Source organism: Athene cunicularia (assembly GCF_003259725.1).
Source record: "Athene cunicularia isolate RWA chromosome 3 unlocalized genomic scaffold, athCun1 chr3_part1, whole genome shotgun sequence".
NCBI classification, from domain to species: domain Eukaryota; kingdom Metazoa; phylum Chordata; class Aves; order Strigiformes; family Strigidae; genus Athene; species Athene cunicularia.
In genome coordinates this window covers 106,817,970-106,835,204 of record NW_020799097.1, presented here as the reverse complement: position 1 = coordinate 106,835,204, position 17,235 = coordinate 106,817,970, and the positions used below count along the sequence as shown (strand labels likewise).

At 43.7% G+C, this 17,235-nt stretch overlaps 1 protein-coding gene across 1 annotated transcript in view; it reads right to left on the bottom strand.

Moving 5' to 3' along the window:
- Positions 1-3,077, bottom strand: part of LOC113478402 (calpain-13-like) — a 49,096-nt gene extending 46,019 nt beyond the window's left edge. Inside the window, exon 1 of the mRNA XM_026845597.1 lies at positions 2,981-3,077. The gene's annotated coding sequence lies outside the window, so the exon portion shown is untranslated. The remainder of the gene's footprint in view (positions 1-2,980) is intronic.
- Between the last annotated feature and the right edge of the window lie 14,158 nt (positions 3,078-17,235).

Here is a 17,235-nt window from a genome sequence, read left to right as displayed (position 1 = left end):
ACCCCCCCACACCCAAGAGGACTGTGGAGCAGCAGCTTGCAAAGCTGAGGGCATTCACAGTGACAAAATCCTTATTAGCTGGAAATGCCTGGGGAAAGAGTAGTCATCAAATCCCAACTGGTTTATCTTAAACCAGTGCTGTCACTGCTACAAATTCAATTTTGAGTCTTCCCTGAGGACAGAGAGCAAAGCTGTTAGTGAGCCACCGTGTTAGCACTGAGGTACATCTGTAACATAAGCGAGCATAGGGGATGGAGCAGGAGCTGCAGACACAGGGTGGGAGGGAGGTGGTGTGAGCAGGGAGGTTGCTCAGAGGTACCCAAGACTCTTTTGGTCATGAATCACACCTGTGCCCAGGGCATTTTTTGAGTTATTTCATTTCTAGAAGTGAGAGCTTGGCAGTCACTCCCTGTGAGACCTAAAGGCAGCGACTTGACTTTCCTTGGGATCTGCTCCAAAGACCCCAAACAGATTAGGGGGTGGCTTCCTACCAGTTTACACAGATGCTCCACCAGTTTCCCTAAAGCTTCAGTGCTGCAATGGGAACAAGCTGCAACATCCAGACTTGGATCCCACCTGCACTACTTGCTCATATGAGCGTGCATCAAGGTCTAGGATTTTTGGACTCAGTAGTTCGTTTGGAGGCCAGTGTTTAAACAGATCTGAATTGTAGATTCATATTTAAACTGGGCAGTCACCACATGGCATCTTGTAGATATATTTCAGCTGGGGCATGTTCAAACCCCTCTTTGTTAGGAAAAAGAAAAAAAAAGGAAACAGGCCTGCTACTACATCTGCTGGCTCAACTAGGGAATGATGCAGAAGATAAAATATCCCCTTGAGGACTTTGTCCCCTTTACAGTCATCAAAGAGCACAGCAGGACTCTTGCCATCAAAGATCTACTCCAAAGAGAGACAGTGCATCATCCATGAAGACACTGGACAGCAGAGTGAGAGGGCTTTTGGGACATGAGAAGGAGAAGGGCACAGGAAAGCCAAAAACTTGCATGTTTGGATGGGCAGAGGCACCAGAGATTTACGAGCAATTTGTTCTGTTTAACCAGAGTAGGAGCTTTCAGGTACACTCTCCAGAGCTGCGTGGATGTACAGACACACACGAGCACACCATCTCCTGGGGATCTTCCTTCAGCTAAAAGGCTCTGTCGTGGATTTCAGAGCTCAGAGAAGTAGCAGGAAGGTTGTGTGGCCTGCCTTGACTCCTGGTTCCTCCAGATCTTTTGTCATGCAGAATTACATGTTGCTAGATCAAAATGTAACTCAAGGTCCATGCTAGTTTTCACCCTTCATTCACACTTGCCCACACAAACCCAATATTTTAACTGTCCTGAGCTGCAATTTCACTTTTGTCCCTTTCCTTATGAAAAGAGAAGCCCCATGTGAAGTCCTGTATTAGCAGACTTTTAAGGGCAAGAAGAATCACTGTAATCACCTCCTCTGGCTTCTTGCATGACAGATGCCACTGCACTTGATCCAGCAATTCCTGCCCCTAGTTTCTGGCTTCCACTTAAGATGTACCTTCTCATAAAATAGCATTGGAAAATCTACTACAAGCCCTGGGCAAGCTCCTCCCACAGTTAATTAACTTCACTGTGCTAATTTCTAGCCTGAAGTCACTTAGTTTCACTTTCAAGCCACTGGATGCTATAGCGCTTTTTTAAAATTTATTTTTTATTTTTAGTAGATGAAAGGGCTCTTTCCTACCAAACACACTTATCTGTAGATCTGATATATTCCTGGTGCGGTACAAAGAGAGCAGATGGCTCCAGTAAGAGCAAAGCCTCAGATTTTTATTTTGAATCATTCACACATGTGAAAAACACAGGCCAGCCACACTGAAGGTGTGATACAGCCCCCTGCCCCCAACACATTTACTTAGTGTCATCACCTTTCTCAGTGCTTCAAGTCATTTGGCCTTCTGGCATTTGTAACAACAGCTTAGAAAAAATAAGGATTTTTGCATCTCATTGTTTTAATTAAAAGCCCCACAAAAAAAAAAAAAAAAATCAGATGGAATTCAGAAATCACCCTCAACCAACAAGAAGAGGAAACATTCCCCTTGGGCTTGCATTTTTTAATACAATGGAAATAAATCTCATGTAATGTACCATAACATGACAAGGGAATGGCTTCTTCTTAACAAATACTCATTTGAAACTGTGCCCAGGCCCTATGCATGCTAAGATCTATTTCTTGCAACAGTGTTCTAGCAAAACTGATTACTAATTCTCAAACTCGAATTAAAACTAACAGAGCTTGAAGGCTGGGTCTGACATGCGTTCCCTCTCTTCTGACAGAGAACAAGAGTTTTTAGCATGTGTGTGTGTGTGTGTGTGTTTAATTGTGTTGTTTAACATATCCGGAATAAATTAGCAACCAGACTGAAGAAAATAATACACTTAACTACTTTTCCCTTGTAGGAATAACTTCATCAGCATTGTGTCTGGGGGCATACATGCACAGATACCTGCGCTCTGTGCCTCTGCGCAGGCAGGCCATGGGATCATGCACACCTCGCTAGCAGTGTGCTCTCTGCACCAGCATGCCCTGCCAGTCACCTCTTTTGAAGCCACATCCTGAACCCTGGCCACAGCTCTTTCCTGCTTGGCTCTCATGGATGCATCAGCAACAGCAAAGAACACAACAGCTTTTAAAGCATAATACTGCCTGCCTGGTTGGAGAGCTTCTTACTGTTACTGAACTCCGAGGCAGAAAGACTTTAAAGAGGACAAAGTTATAAGGCAGTGGGTCTCCGAGGTGTTGCCCTTGGACTGCTCCCTGCCAAGTGACATGGGGAGAGAGAGAGGGATTTCAAACACTCAGAAGAGCTGGTTCAGACATACTGTGAAACACTGGAGAAAAACAAGAGTCTGACTCTCAACTAAGGAAGGAAATTATTATTCAGAAGGGGTTAAACATACATTTACTTAGTCCTGGGATCTCTTCCAACACATTTACTTACCTGAAATGGAGAAAGAAATCACACTCAACTTTGCATCTACTACTCCTCTTTAGTCCCTCTTCCTTCTCAGCAGAGAGCAATCCTTCTTCTTGCTGTCAGTCTCAGAGGGAGGGTCAGATGACAAAGGGTGAGAGAGGGAAGGGGAACACTGGAAAAGCTACAGAGAAGGAGAAAAGTGTATCAGGTGCGACAGCTGGAAGATGTGGGGTGGAAAGGGGAGCCTCTGAGGATATCAGAGGAAAAGGGTTAGTGATCTCCACAGAAATAAACCAGGAAACCCCAAGCATCCACCATATTCTGCATTAAAAAGCTTAAAAGCCAGTGGCAAAGGGTGTGTCTCGTCTCCCTCCAGCACTCATTCATGAAAGATGCCAAGCAACTGTTATAATCAGGTGCTCAATGGTGGCAAATGATACTGACAGCTAATTACACTTTGCATAAAGATTTATGTCAGAGTACAAGCATAATTTCCTTCAGTGGCTCCTGATATTTTTCACTGAGTAGAAAGTGGAAACAGGCAATTAGAAACATGCGTCTACTTCATAGATGAACTATCCACCTTCTCCTCTCCACCAATTTTCTCAACACATTTCCACTACATGTTGGCTCAGCTGGGTTTCTGTACTTCAGGAAGAGCAGGTGAATTTTCTCAAACACTATAAAGAATACCAGAGAAGCCAAAAAGCCAGCAGCCTTTCTTCCCCCGTTTCCTCTCAAACACTCCAAACTATCAATGTACACTTTATCTTACCCATAATATTCAGCATATGCTGCAGTAATGTAAGCACTCTTTCCCTCTAAGACCCTGTCATTCATGTATTTGGAGCACTGTAAAAACTTCAGGGAGCCAGTTCCAGAATTGTCTTATAATGAAGGAAAGTGTGAGTTTATTAGCTCTCCTTGCATTCAGAGAAAAAAACAAATGAGAGAGTGCTGCTTTTCACCAGCTAGCCTGCAAACTTCTGAGACAGAGCAGAGACGTGAACTTGGGCATCGTAAACCCCAGGTGTTCAACAGCTCCTTGTACATACAATGTGTGAAAGCCTTGAGTACTTCAGAAAATCAAAACCAAAGCCAGACACTTCAGCGACCCTCCAGGAGATTACTTTCCCAGTGGCATCTTACATGACCTTCTGCTCCAAACAGTCTGTGAAATACTCCCTTCCAGCTATTTATTAAGTCAATTTTCTCCTTGCTTTGCATCCATAGCATAGGACAGCTCTAGATACCTTTTTTTCTACCTCATTTAACAGCAGCCTACAGTAACTACAGAGTCCTCCTCATCTTAGGATCTCCACTCCCACTTGATCCAATTACTTCTGACAACTTACCGTTTTACTATGAGGCTCTTTCTAGGACAGCAAATTCATCTTTTCGTTCCCTCCAGGTAACATTAAGGACAGGGACTCTAATTTATTCTGTCTCTCCAAGACAAGTCGCTCTCAATGTGTCTGTGCTGCTTTTCTAGCACTATTACTTGTATTTTACCTGCTTCATCCTGTACTAAGTAAAACAGCAAAGTGATGTTTTACCTGCAGTGCCTCCGGTGTAACTCTCCAGCCAACACCAACAGACTGTCAGATAGGCTGGCACTGTCCCCGTTCTCCTTTAGTGAGCAGATTTTGCCACGCCTTAAGTAAACATAACCAAGTTGAAGTGAAGTTCAAGGCCAAAAGCAAGCCGTCTGGCTTGGGCGTAATAGTTTCATACAGATACCACACTATGGAGATAAATATATAAATATATAAATATATATACACACACTTCCATCAGCCATCCGTAATGAATTGTCTATCAACCTATGTCAGTTGATAGTATCCCGTGACTAAACTGTGGCTTAAGTCACAGTTATTCATATAAGAAAGCAGGAACTGTCTGCATGTCCCGCACTTTCACACTATCTGTTTTCCTCCTCGCATCAACAGGAAATGCAGCAATAATCCTGGATCCAGGCACAGACTGGCAGGACTCACCACAAAACAGGTTATCAGCTCTGTGTGTCATTCTTTCTGCAGCAGTAAAAGCAAGCAGATTCTTTTAAGCCAACGCCTATTAGCATTTACGCTGGGCTCTTACTAAAATTCCACATCAGTTCACTCACTTGGGTATTTCATTTCCTCCAGGAGTAAGAGTTATCCATATATTTAGGAGACATAGGGGATGGCCTCTGTTATCCTAAAGCCCAAAGCCAAAGAATGAAAGAGCATCTAGCAGAAATACGGGAAGGAGGTTATTTCTTTTTTGGAAGGCCAAACTGAGATAACTTTAGGCCCAAAACTCAAGGAATGGGAACAGCACATTCTCAGGGTCACACTCTCTGGCAGCAATCCTAAGTGTATTCCTATAGCCTGTAAATGTGATTTTGAAAATAAAAGGCCCTTGGTGTCCTGGTGGACAGCAAGCTGAACAAGAGCCAACAACGCACCCTTTTAATATAGCAAACCATCCAGATCCTTCCCCTTTGCACAGCGCTTTCGAGACTGTATCTGTAGTACTATGTCCAGTCCTGGGCTGCCCAGTGTAAACTGGGCACTGAAAATGCAGCAAGTCTAGCAGAAACTCACCAGGATGGTCAGGGGGCTGGAGTACATGGCATGAGAGAAGAGGCAGAGAGAGCTTGTCTGCTCAGCCAGAAGAAGAAGAGAGACCTCATTGGAGTCTCCCACTATCCAAAAGGCAGTTACAGAGAAAGTGGAGCCAGACTCTTCCTGAAGGTGCACAGCATACAGGCAGAGGCAATAGGCACAAGCAGCAGCAAGAGAAATTACACATGGTTGTAGAGAAAAAAAAAAAAAAAAAAAAAGTCTTCAGGGTGTTTCAGCCCAGGAACAGGTGCCCAGGTAGACTGGAGCATCTCCACCCTTGGAGACATTCAGCTGGACAAGGCCATAAGCAACACCACCTAACTTGGAAGTCAACCTGCTGTGAGCTGGAGTGGAACTCAAAGACCTCCTGGGGTACTTTCTCCGGGAACTATCCCTCTGCTTCACTGTTTCTGGAGCTGCAGCTCATGCGGCAGCATCCAGGCTAGCTTCAGGCTGGCTGGGCCGCATGCCAGTGGGACACGGCAGTGGCAGCGCAGGAGTCCACAGTGATTGCAAAGGTCACCTGAAGACCTGCATGGTTAGTGCACTTAAAGCACCGTGTTAAGGCCCCAGTGCTGTCAATACCCAAGCTAGCACATGGGAAACCAGCTCAGGTTATGGCTGCATGCACACAGCAGGTTAGGTACTTAGCCCAAGGAAGTACCCCCTCTTTTTCAAGCTACCACAGTTTATTCATCAAAAGAAAAGTTACTCTGCAGTGAATGTTCATGCAGTTTAGCTTGGGGATTAATAGAAGAATTTACTAATGCACAATTCTTTCCTTAGCTGAAGTAACAAAATCACCTGGGCTCAGAAATTTCTTCAGAACAAGACTGTCTACTTGGACTGCAGTCTCTTTGAGGTGGGATGCTAGCAGTTCCCATAGTGGCTAGTCCCTAGGAGCTGGGGAGATGAGAACATAAAAGTGCTCGTGAAAAAGACAGTTCAGCTTCTTCATCAGTGTTTAGTTTAGTTCTGTGGGTATAAAAGCTGTGTACTGCATCCCGTCTACTCACATTTCAGGGCTTTCATTTCCTTGTGAGAGCTCAACATTTAGCAAACTCTAATAGGAAATGCGTCCATGTAAATTAGAGCAAAACCTGCCCCAGAGAGTAAAACAGGTGCAGTTTTCCTTTAAGAGTCGTTTTCCACAACCACTACATAAATAAAAGCTGATTGCACCAGAAGCAGGGAGCGAAGATTTCCTTCATTGCAGGAAAGGAGCTCTGGGGTGATAAATGCCAGTGCTGCTAGCTCATCTGACAGCACGCGTGCTGTTAATCGCCTCCTCTCTGGGGAAACGGCAGGTATATTCCCCTCCAGGTATGGTGATTCATTGTCTGGAACTGATATCTCTGCTTAAATGGTGGATTAACATGATTTAAGAAATATTCATTGCAAAGTTGATTAGAAAGCACCATCACCAACCTGGCAGGAGATTTCAGTTATTGCAGCATGACACCATTTTGAGATTGTCAGCTTTTCTGCAGAAGGCTGTATTGATGTGTCCATTTTCACAGTGGCTCTAGAGAAGGAAACCCAGAAGGCTGAAGGATTTATGTGTGGTAATGAGCCTTTAGTTTATTTGCTCTCCTAAGTATTTGTGGAATCCTGCAAGAAAAAAAAAAAAAAAAAAAAAAAAGCAGCATCTGACTGAAAAGCACAGGGCTGTGCACTGGGAAAGCAGGAGTGTTTTCTCCTAGTGGCACCCTGTGAGATTGTGGCAGATGCAGCATGGCCAGACTTGAGGTTTGCTTTTGCAGAGCAGGGACATTAATCCACCTCAAGGTAGCTGTGCAGTTTAATGCACTCGTGAGTAAAAGATGCTGAGGGATGACTGAAAACTCAAAACTCCTTCTCCGCTGTCAGCTACCACCTCAGGGTTCTTTAAAAGTACAAATAAAGGAGTGGCACTACGCTTAGGACCAACAGCTGTGGTGTGTTCCTTCCTCTGGTCCAGTGGGCACCGGCAGCAAAGGACAAATATCAGGAAGCGCTGTTGAACCCGTGTTTTCTGTGAAGTTAGCATGGCTTGCGAGGTCTCAACTGGCACCACAGAATTTCACATATTTTGGGATTTAATGAACCTTTATTCCTCTCTGCCCTGAAATAAAAATAGCCAAAAAGCGCGCATAAAACCACACCTTCTTTTAAAAGAGATTTTAATCTAAATATATTCACCTCCTCCCCACTTTGCACAGCTTTCCTGAGGGCAGACTGCTGTTCTGTGTAGCCAGCCACCTCTCTGAAGCAGCAAATTTTGTATTATCTTTTGGGGTTGGGGGGGAGTTGGGAAGAACAACATAGTTTTGCCCAAGTACTGGTAGAAGCTTTGGCATTAAGAAAGGCAACTCTCTTCACTCCACCCACAGAGCTTATGTGCTGAAGTATTAAGACTGCTATCTTTTGCAACATTTCAGACATATGTCTTCATTTCTTACTTCTGCTGCTTTTACCCCTGTGAAGCTCACACTCTTTTTAGCAGAAATACTCCCAATTTACACCATTGTAAATAAAAGAAACAGGCTGGGAATTTTTCCAGGGTAGAGAACACAACTATGTTTTGTGTAAAGGAAGAATCAACCTTCAATCACCTTCACATTTGCTGCAGTGATTGGGTGCCCCACTGCTTTTGCATTACAAGACTAATGGAAGAACTCTATCAAGCCGTTTCATTTCCTCTTTCATAATGTTGTATGTAGGTCAAGTGTTACCATTTATTTGCTTCTCTTAGACAAGATGCAGGGAGGCTATGAATAATATTATTCATAGACAATCTCCTTTGCTCTGTGTTCGTGCACTCATATTTCTGGCAGGACCTGCCCTTCTAAAGCACAAACTTTTATGACTGTATAAACTATCAGGCAAATAGCAAAGTCCTACTTCAACATCTGTTTTTACCCAGTCCTCACCCACGAGCTGCCCCTCAGTGAGAATTCACCATGAGCTGCAGCACTTTGCCATATTCACATATGAATCATTTTGCTCGTAAATGAAGTACAACTGCTGCTGGAGTGAAATGTGGCAGCTGCTTAACAGTACATAATGAATCTGCACAGCTAGATGCTACTGCCACTTGAGGGAGGGGGGATTTGGTGTGAAAAATATATCTCTCTGGAGCCTTATTTTCAGAAGAAATATCCACCGACTTCAGAACTACAGCAGGAATTCTTCAAGAATAAAAATAAATGAATAAAAAAAAAAAAACCCAACAGGCAGCCTGCTACCAACACCCATATTAGCACTAGAATTTCCCAGTGGAATATTTTCCTTCAGTAAAATGCCAATCTGTCAAACATGAAAGCCACTAGCAATGAATTTTTACCATGAGAAAGACACAATACTTTTGAATAATGCCACTAGGCTCCATTTTGATTTTGGAATAGTCTCATTTTTTGCTTATGAAAAAACATATCACTTCAGGATCCTCTCTGTGTTATCCAAAAGGTTTAGCATTGCAATGTAAAAAAGATTCCAAGTGTTATTGCAATAGCTCACTACATTCAGTCTGATGTTATTTTTCAGAATGTGGTTTCCCAGGAAATTTCAGACTTTGTTTTTCATTTGAATAAGGAATAGAATATGAAAGCTATTTGAATGTACTGAACCTCTACAAAACTGAAAGACCAGTTTGTCCCCACAGCAGCTATCACTGAAACTCTCAATTAGAATGAGTTTATCCCATCATCGTGAGTAACATCAAAGCATTTTTTAAACCTAGCTCTCATGACATTATCCTTTCCAGTGACACGGGTACCCTGTCATCTGGCTATAGTGCTGCTGTTTTGCTTTACCAAACTTTGCTAGTAACGGCTCAGGAATTTAAGTAAGTGTACTAAGTAAGTTAAGGAGCACTTCTGCCCTTCTCACCACAGTGTCTCTTATCTACCTCTTCATAACTGGGGTACTGGGTTCCATGAAATAGCAGGGGCTCCATTAGAGCCAGACTTTTGTGGAGGGTGCATCAAAATGGAGTTCTTGTTTTCATCGGCATATGAGCCCTTGTTTGGCATTTCTGCGTCCAGCCCTTGTTGAAGCCCTGTAGGCATGAGATAATTTATTTCACGCTTTTTGTTTTGTTTTTGTCTTGGTGTGAACAGATTGCAACAGTCTCACATTTGTTTGTTTTTCAGAAACGTTCCTGCCATCCTCTAATGAAGAATCCTTGGCCTGCAGATCATTCACAGACAGTTTACTAGAAACATTAGCAGTTCAGAGTCCTCGCCTCAGTCTTTGCAGATTAGTGGCATATATTGCACAGCTCAGCTTCTTCCTTACATCTTGTCATTTGTAAGGTGCCAACAAGGATGCACTGCTGATATTCCAGTCAGATAGGCAACTTGCTGTCCATTTTTCCACCTTGCTCCCACAAGACATCCAACACCTAGAGATACTAAAGGCTGCAATTTAAGACAAGCCAGGTAGCTGCTCTGGGTTCCATGTTCTTCAGTATATACTCAAAACCTGAAAATGGGTTTACTATCCAAATCAGGGCAGGGTGAGAAGAGGGATCTGAAGCTAATTATGGCAAACCCTAATACTCTCACAGTGGAATTAGGACCATGAGGTAGCTGGAAGTCATGGACATAACATCCTAGCCTTGGCCTGTAAGAAACCCTTGTGGAGCCTCTCCACCACAGAGTGTGTTTTATGCTGACAGTATTGGTCATTGTTTGACTATACTGGATCCATGAAATACAAATAATGAGAGAGAAGGAGAAACTGAATTAATTTCTCAGACTAACACTTCCATCAGCAAACTCCTAGAAATTTAAAAGATAAAAAACAATAAGCAGATAGTTTTGATGACTCTGGCTTCATCTTCTCTTCATCCAACAGAAGTGACCTCAACTGAAGCAATAATACCCAATAATGCATACTTGCAAGGTACCTAGCAGTTTAAAAAGCAAGTCTGTCTTGAAAATGGATGGAGAGCATGCCAAAACACAGAAACTTGCTTGCAATGTCTGAAAAAAGCATGTTCATCTCAGTTACCAGGTTAAGTATAATAGGCACGGGTCTTTCTGCCTCCAGGACAGGGCAGCAGGCAGTTCTCCTTGCTGCCCCAGTGAGCACGGGCATGAGGCTCCCAGGATCATGTTGTCTTTCCCTAGAATACACAGGGTGCCTAAACCGGGTGTTTTTAGTGTTTAAATAAATTCTGCATGTGCCCCACTGCAACCAGGAGTTACCATCCATTGCTCTCAATAACTGACACTCCACAGTTCCTCTCACATACACTGAGCCCAAAATCACTCCTATCCCAGAGCATCTCCTGCTCAGCAGAAGATGAATCTCAGCACAAGGTGGAGTGTGGCTTCTGTCATTGCCCTGCATTCAGCTGCTCCTAGAGCTTTCTGTGAAAAAAGCAGTCCACACAAGTGAAAAACAAAACACCACCCATAAAGAAGGCAGCTCAGTTTATAGGTCTTGAGACTATACCTGTGCAACACTGTTCAGTGGTGTTGCTTCAGCTCAAACCAAATGAGAATATGACCCCTTATTTGAAAGGCATAGGAAGGGTGGCAAAGCCATGGAGAAAAGCTCCAGTCAGGAGTGGGCTTCTCCAATAATCAAGACAGGTTTGCTACAGAGGGCTGCAGTCAAGAGAGGAGGAAAAAAGCAACAAGGTTTTATATAGAAAGAGCTTAGTGATTTATGTGGATGAACTTTTAATACCAGCACAGAGTTGGAAGGAAAGAGTATTTGTTCTTTTGCAGTATGCTCTGGTGGGTGCTCTAGTGCCTAGGACTCATGAGACTCAAGCCCATCTGAGCTCAAAGAGAAGCAAAGACCATCTGGTGGTGAAGGTCTAGACAACAAGTGGGGAATTTAAGGCACAGACCCAGTGGTGCCCTCCCAGGGGCAGTCACCTTGAGCAGCACGGCATCAGGGCTCAGCCTGGATTCAAATATAGAAGTGGCTAAATGCCTGATGGAGAAAACCATCCTCCTCAAATTCATCTTTCCAAGAACTGCGAGGGGCCAGCTGTGACCTGCATGAAGAAAATACATCAGCGCATGCCACTGCAGCACCCTTGAAAAGAATCCATTTGTTTGTTCTCATTTTCCAGCCTGTTGCCACATGCCTGTGGTACACTGGGCATGCTGGCTGGCACGCCGTTTCCCACGCTGGCCCTTTACTATAACCTCTTTCCCCACGCTGTGCTGGCAGCAGGCTCCCATTATGTGGATGAGCAGCTTCAGAGCAGCTCCAGCCCTGAGCTCTTTTGTCAGGATAACAGTCTCCTCTCAGAGCTGCACAACATGCATTGATAATGCAGGTCTGCTCTCTTGGCTCTGCTCTATCAGTATGCAGAACAATGAGGATTGGTACTGTATCTGAGGTATTAATTACATATCTTAAATAGATAGATTTAGCTAGGGCTCAGTGCAAGTAGGGAGAGCAAGATACCAGTACAGAGAACAGCATAGTGAACATTTTGACACTTTTTCTTGACATTTCAACTAATATTCTTCCCTGTATTGAGGAATGTATGTATTACGGAAGTGCATTATAGATTGCATGTAACTATTCCAGCCAAACTGCACTTTATTTCTGAACACCCTCTTCTTCCTGGGGGAGGAGGAAGGGGAAGACTAAACCCTAGAAAACTTCTGTGGTCAAGCACAGGAGGCTATGGGTAGCAATCACAAACAGGGATAGAAACAGGGCCAAAATATAGAATGTCAATAGAAGAGCGAAGTCTCAGGTATTTTACAGAGGATCACTTTTGTGAAAATGATTCCATACAGTAAAAAAATGTAAAATGCAAGGCAACACCTGAAAGAGAAGAGGGACACTGTAGGAGTGGACAAGGCTCAGCAAGTCTGGCCCCAGGGTGAGACAGACTTGGAAATGGTTGCTCCCCATTGAGGTGAGCAAAACTGGTACAATACCATGCTGGGAAGCACCCAAAAGAATCTGAAAATAGACTGGAAAACAACATGCTAGTGCGTCAATTCCTGGTGCATTTTTAGTTTCAATATTTTCTGGAACAGAATGCGTTAAATTTTACATTTGGTGAGCTTATTAGAAACTCCCAGACCAAATCAGTAATCTCATGATACTAGCACTAATACAAAAGAGAGTTTAAGACAGAACAAGAGCTGGATGAAAAGCTGTCACATCCCCCCAGCCCACCTGTTGAGAAGGGTCTCGTCCTTCTCCTAATCATCTAATTTTCTCCAGCTACTGATGAGCCATGAAGATGCAAAATTTGAGTGAGCATGGAGCAGAGCTCAGCAAAGCGGTTCTCCTGACTCACTAATGGAAAAGAAAATGCAACACCATTCTAGCAGCTCTCAAGAACAAATCAGGGACCTTGACTCTGCACAGTGAACCATCAAAAGTTCGTTCTCCAGAGCAAGATGATTTTGAACTTAAAAACAATCAGTGCTGGGACCTCTCTGTACTGCCACATTTTGCACACTGATGTGGGATAAGACTATGAGGCAATACTGAATCAAGTCCCTCATTTACTGCATCCAAGAGAAAACTCCGTATAAGCACACGTGTGTGTGCTGAAATGAAGACTAAGCTATTTCTCTCCTGCAGTCTGAATTTCAATTACTGTGCTTGTTGCAGTGTACTGAGACCAGACCTCGGTAGCCATTAGCTGGAGAATCAAACTATAATGTGTTTGACCCAATATATGTCCTAGTGAGTGACAGAGAATGGTATTGAGGAGGAAATACCGTGGGCTGTGATGGATCGGATTCCTGGAACAAAGAATTACTTTCCTCTTCTCCATTCCCTTTATATCCTCCTGCCAAATCACCAGGGATGGTGCTATTAACTATGGGCTACAGAGAGGACTGCAGCATCTTGCAAGGAAGTCACAAAGACAGGTTTCATACTAAATAACTGGACTGTCAGAGAGAGAGGAGAGGACACTGCATTGCTGTGAGAAAAAAATCTGAAAAACATGAAGTATAGATACCCCATCTTGCAGCTTTTTTGGGGCCACAGGCTGCTATTTATTATGTGTGTACAGTGCCTCATACAATAAAGACTTTGATCCCTGACTGGAGCTTGTAGGAGCTCTGTAATACAAACAGTAATAACAAACAATTACTCCATATCAGAATGATGAATGATTAAAACATTTTATTGTGTTTTAACAATTGGGTATATAAAAAACACAGGGAAGTTTCAGAACAGTTAATCTTTGTTTAGGTTTGGGGTTTTTTTTATTAACCAAACTGTCTTAATAAATCTCTGGGCATTTCGTTAATGAGCACAGTTACATGCTGTGGAAAAGCCAAGTGATTATCATAAAAATTATATTTTATGAAGATTTCTATGCCTTTGTTTTACTTGCTGTGTTGCCAGGCCTGCAACACAGGCCACAGAACCACAGTGCGGACATACAGTCACATTTTCACCTCTTACCTCCTTTCAAACACACACCCTCTGCCTTTTTTGCCACTACCACCAGTGGCAGTTTGGAGACAGGTTAGACCCTGTTACCTCCTTCAACACTGAGCAGTAAGTGGAGAGGAGAGTTCAACAGCTCCTCATTACTACTCATAGTGGACAACACTGAAGTCGGTGGCTGGGACTGCCAGGGCTGTGTCCCACCCTTTGTTACACAGTGCTGTAAGGAGTTTGAGGTGCGTGCTCTATACCCCTTTGTGTTTGCCAGAACTCCAGAGAGAAAATTTTACTGTCAGACATTCACAGAGAGACAATCTAACGTGAAATCAGAAAGCATTTAGTTGGAAAATGAATTCCCATTCAAGAGTGAACCTCAGAAACACACCTGAAATTCTTGTTTCTCTAACAGGCTCAAGGCCTGGATTTCCAAATAAAATGATGCACGGATGACTGCTGGCTTCAGGATCCAACCCAAAGGCCACCGACTTTGACAGAATGATTCAACAACTTCAGTGTACCTTGGAGAACATATTTTAGGACAAAGCAGCAGCACTCTAGCCCGGCTTGGAGTCAATGGCCACATCATGGACACTGAGCCTTTATCCCTACTGTTAAAGACAATGGGAGACACCAATGGCCTAAGTCTGTCCTTAAGGCCAAGTGGTGTGTGCCCATACCACAAAACTTGCTTTTTCCCCAAAAGAAGGAGCCTGATCCAGACTGGCAGGGGATTGGCATCTGCAAACTACCATCTTGTAAATAATAGTTGCCACTTTGCTAACCAGCAAAACCAAACTTTTTGGGTTCATTTCAAACCTGAAAAAAAGCCCACATGCCTGAACACTTCCCCGTTTCCTTTCATCTGCATCTATATCAATAGGTCTAACACAAGATGCTACATCTCCCTGCCAGCCTGCCCTTGCTCTTCATTTTCACCATTCCTGTGCAGTACTTCCCTAATGCTTACCCTCACACCTGCATTTGTGCAAAGTCATTTGTTAAAGCTTGTGTCAAAAATGCGTAAAAAGTAAATATTTGCAAAGACCAGCTCCATTGACTCTACTTGGGGTTGTGTTCCTCATGGACAGTGAGTCAGATGTCACCAAAGCACAAGAAAGTTGACTTGTGTTGCTGTCATCATCTGCAGTAGGTATTACAGCCTGAACTGTGGTGCCCAAAGAAGAATTATAGCTAATGCAACACCCAGAAGGCCATCAGCACCAAACCAAACACCGGGCTTCAGCCTGAGCTTGGATTTGACTCACACATGGATCTGTTTACCCTTGATTGAGTAAACCACTTACAAACACCTCCAACCAGCCCCATGGCCCAGAGAGCAGAGCAGAGCAGAGCAGAGCAGGGCTTGGCCACAGGGTGTCCTGCCCAAAAGTCACACCAGCACCTTCGATTTCACAGAAAGTTAACACCAGGTCTAAACTCCACCCTTGCACATAACCAGACATTTCCCACTGATTTCTCTATCTCTTCCTCCAGTGACCAAGAGGAGGCATTGCCAGATGAGAGGGCCTTTCATAATGGCAACAGCAGGGTAGTTTAGCAAGCTGTGGACATCCTAATCTGAAAGATAGATCAATGGGCTGGTATTCTGTGAAAGTGGTTTATAATCCCCCTGTTGTTTTTCTGAGGAATTATCTTTCCTCTTTTTCAAAGGTGGTGTTTTTTTCCAGGTTCCTGCTACTTTCATGTAGTGTTTCTACAAATGTGTTTCTAAATGATTTTACTAGCAAGAATATATTAAAAAAAGTGTTCTCAGCAAACCTTTCAGTAATGGAAAATAGATTGAGTGTTGTGTAGACTGAGTCACTGAAAATAGACAGAGTTTCTATCATTTGGATGAAAACACACAGAATTTCCCTATCAACTGACCAGTGTGGTGTGCAGTCTGTAACTAACACGATGCAGAAAGCTTTGCTAGGAACAGTCCTTATTAAAGGCAGCATTCATACCAGAACAAATCATCCCCTTCCACTTGGTTCTTTTTCTGGTAAAAGGGCAGAAAGAATATGTGACAGATGCTGATAACTTTGCTCAGAGTGCTTCTGCAAGACACTGAGATATGGCACGGCAATGCACAGATCAAAAAGTTATCCCTGTCAAAAGAAGCTGTAGGAAAGTCCACTACTATCATTTGTCAATAAGCAGCCCACAGCTGTCGCTTCCTAACTCTGGATCAAATTCTTAAGGCATAGGCCAACTACTAAGGATTTTAATGACTTACTATTTTTAATAGTACAAAACAATTTAAGGTCACACTCATTTTAGTCAGAAAATAGAAACATATCGAGTACCTTAATGCATTCAGACCAGCTAATCAACACATCAGCACAGCCAGGATTTTGAATCTCAAATACCTTACTTTGAGCTGCTCACGGACTGAAAAATTCATAAATCAGAAATGACTAATGGCCGTATTCAGCAAATAATTTCAGACATCAAATGCATTTGAGAAGCCCTCAATCTGTCCATAGGAAGACCAGAAATTATAAGAAGAGCTGACTTTGGCTGTCCTTCTCTGGGAAATGATTTACTCATAGGAAACCCCAGTTGTTTGGCTCCCAAGATGCTGGCCCAGGGGAGCTGGACAAGCCGGGATCCAGCTCAGGGCATGCTATTGACAGTAATAGCAGCTGCCCTATAGAAACCCTCAGGAAAATGTTTGCAGAAGCTATTTTTAAATAAAAATCTCTATCACTGTGTCTCCTGTGTTGGCTCAATCCATCAGGACAAGATACACCTGATCTTGCAGTGGCTGGCTGATTCTCTCCACTGAACCACATGCGTGGCAATAATAAAGCACGTGAGGTTTTAAAATGAAATTTGCTATGGGATTGAAATCGGGCAGATGTGCAGCAGTTGCTGTAAAGCCACATACGCCCAATTAACAGCCAGCCATCGATCGCGCAGTCGCAGCACAGGCACCTCAAGGTGACTCCAAACCCTCAGGCCCATTCCCTGACCACAGAAGCGCTCCCGTTTGGGTGTCTCCCAAGTCCTTCCCTAGACCCGGCTGGGGGCCAAGATTCAGGGCAGAAGCCATTCCAAGGCACTCAGGCTCAGGGGATCAGCTAGAGGATTTCACCTTTGGGATGACAGCACAGCTCCGAGGGACACTAGCCATGCGCAGGCTGAACAACACTGCTCCAAACACTCCTGCTCATCTTCCCGCTTCCCCAGGAGACCCGTGGGCAGCAGAGAGAGGAGTCAGAGCTCTCATCTCCCTCTAACCTGGGGGAGATCACTTTCTTCCGAAGTGTAGTCCGTGTAGCCTGT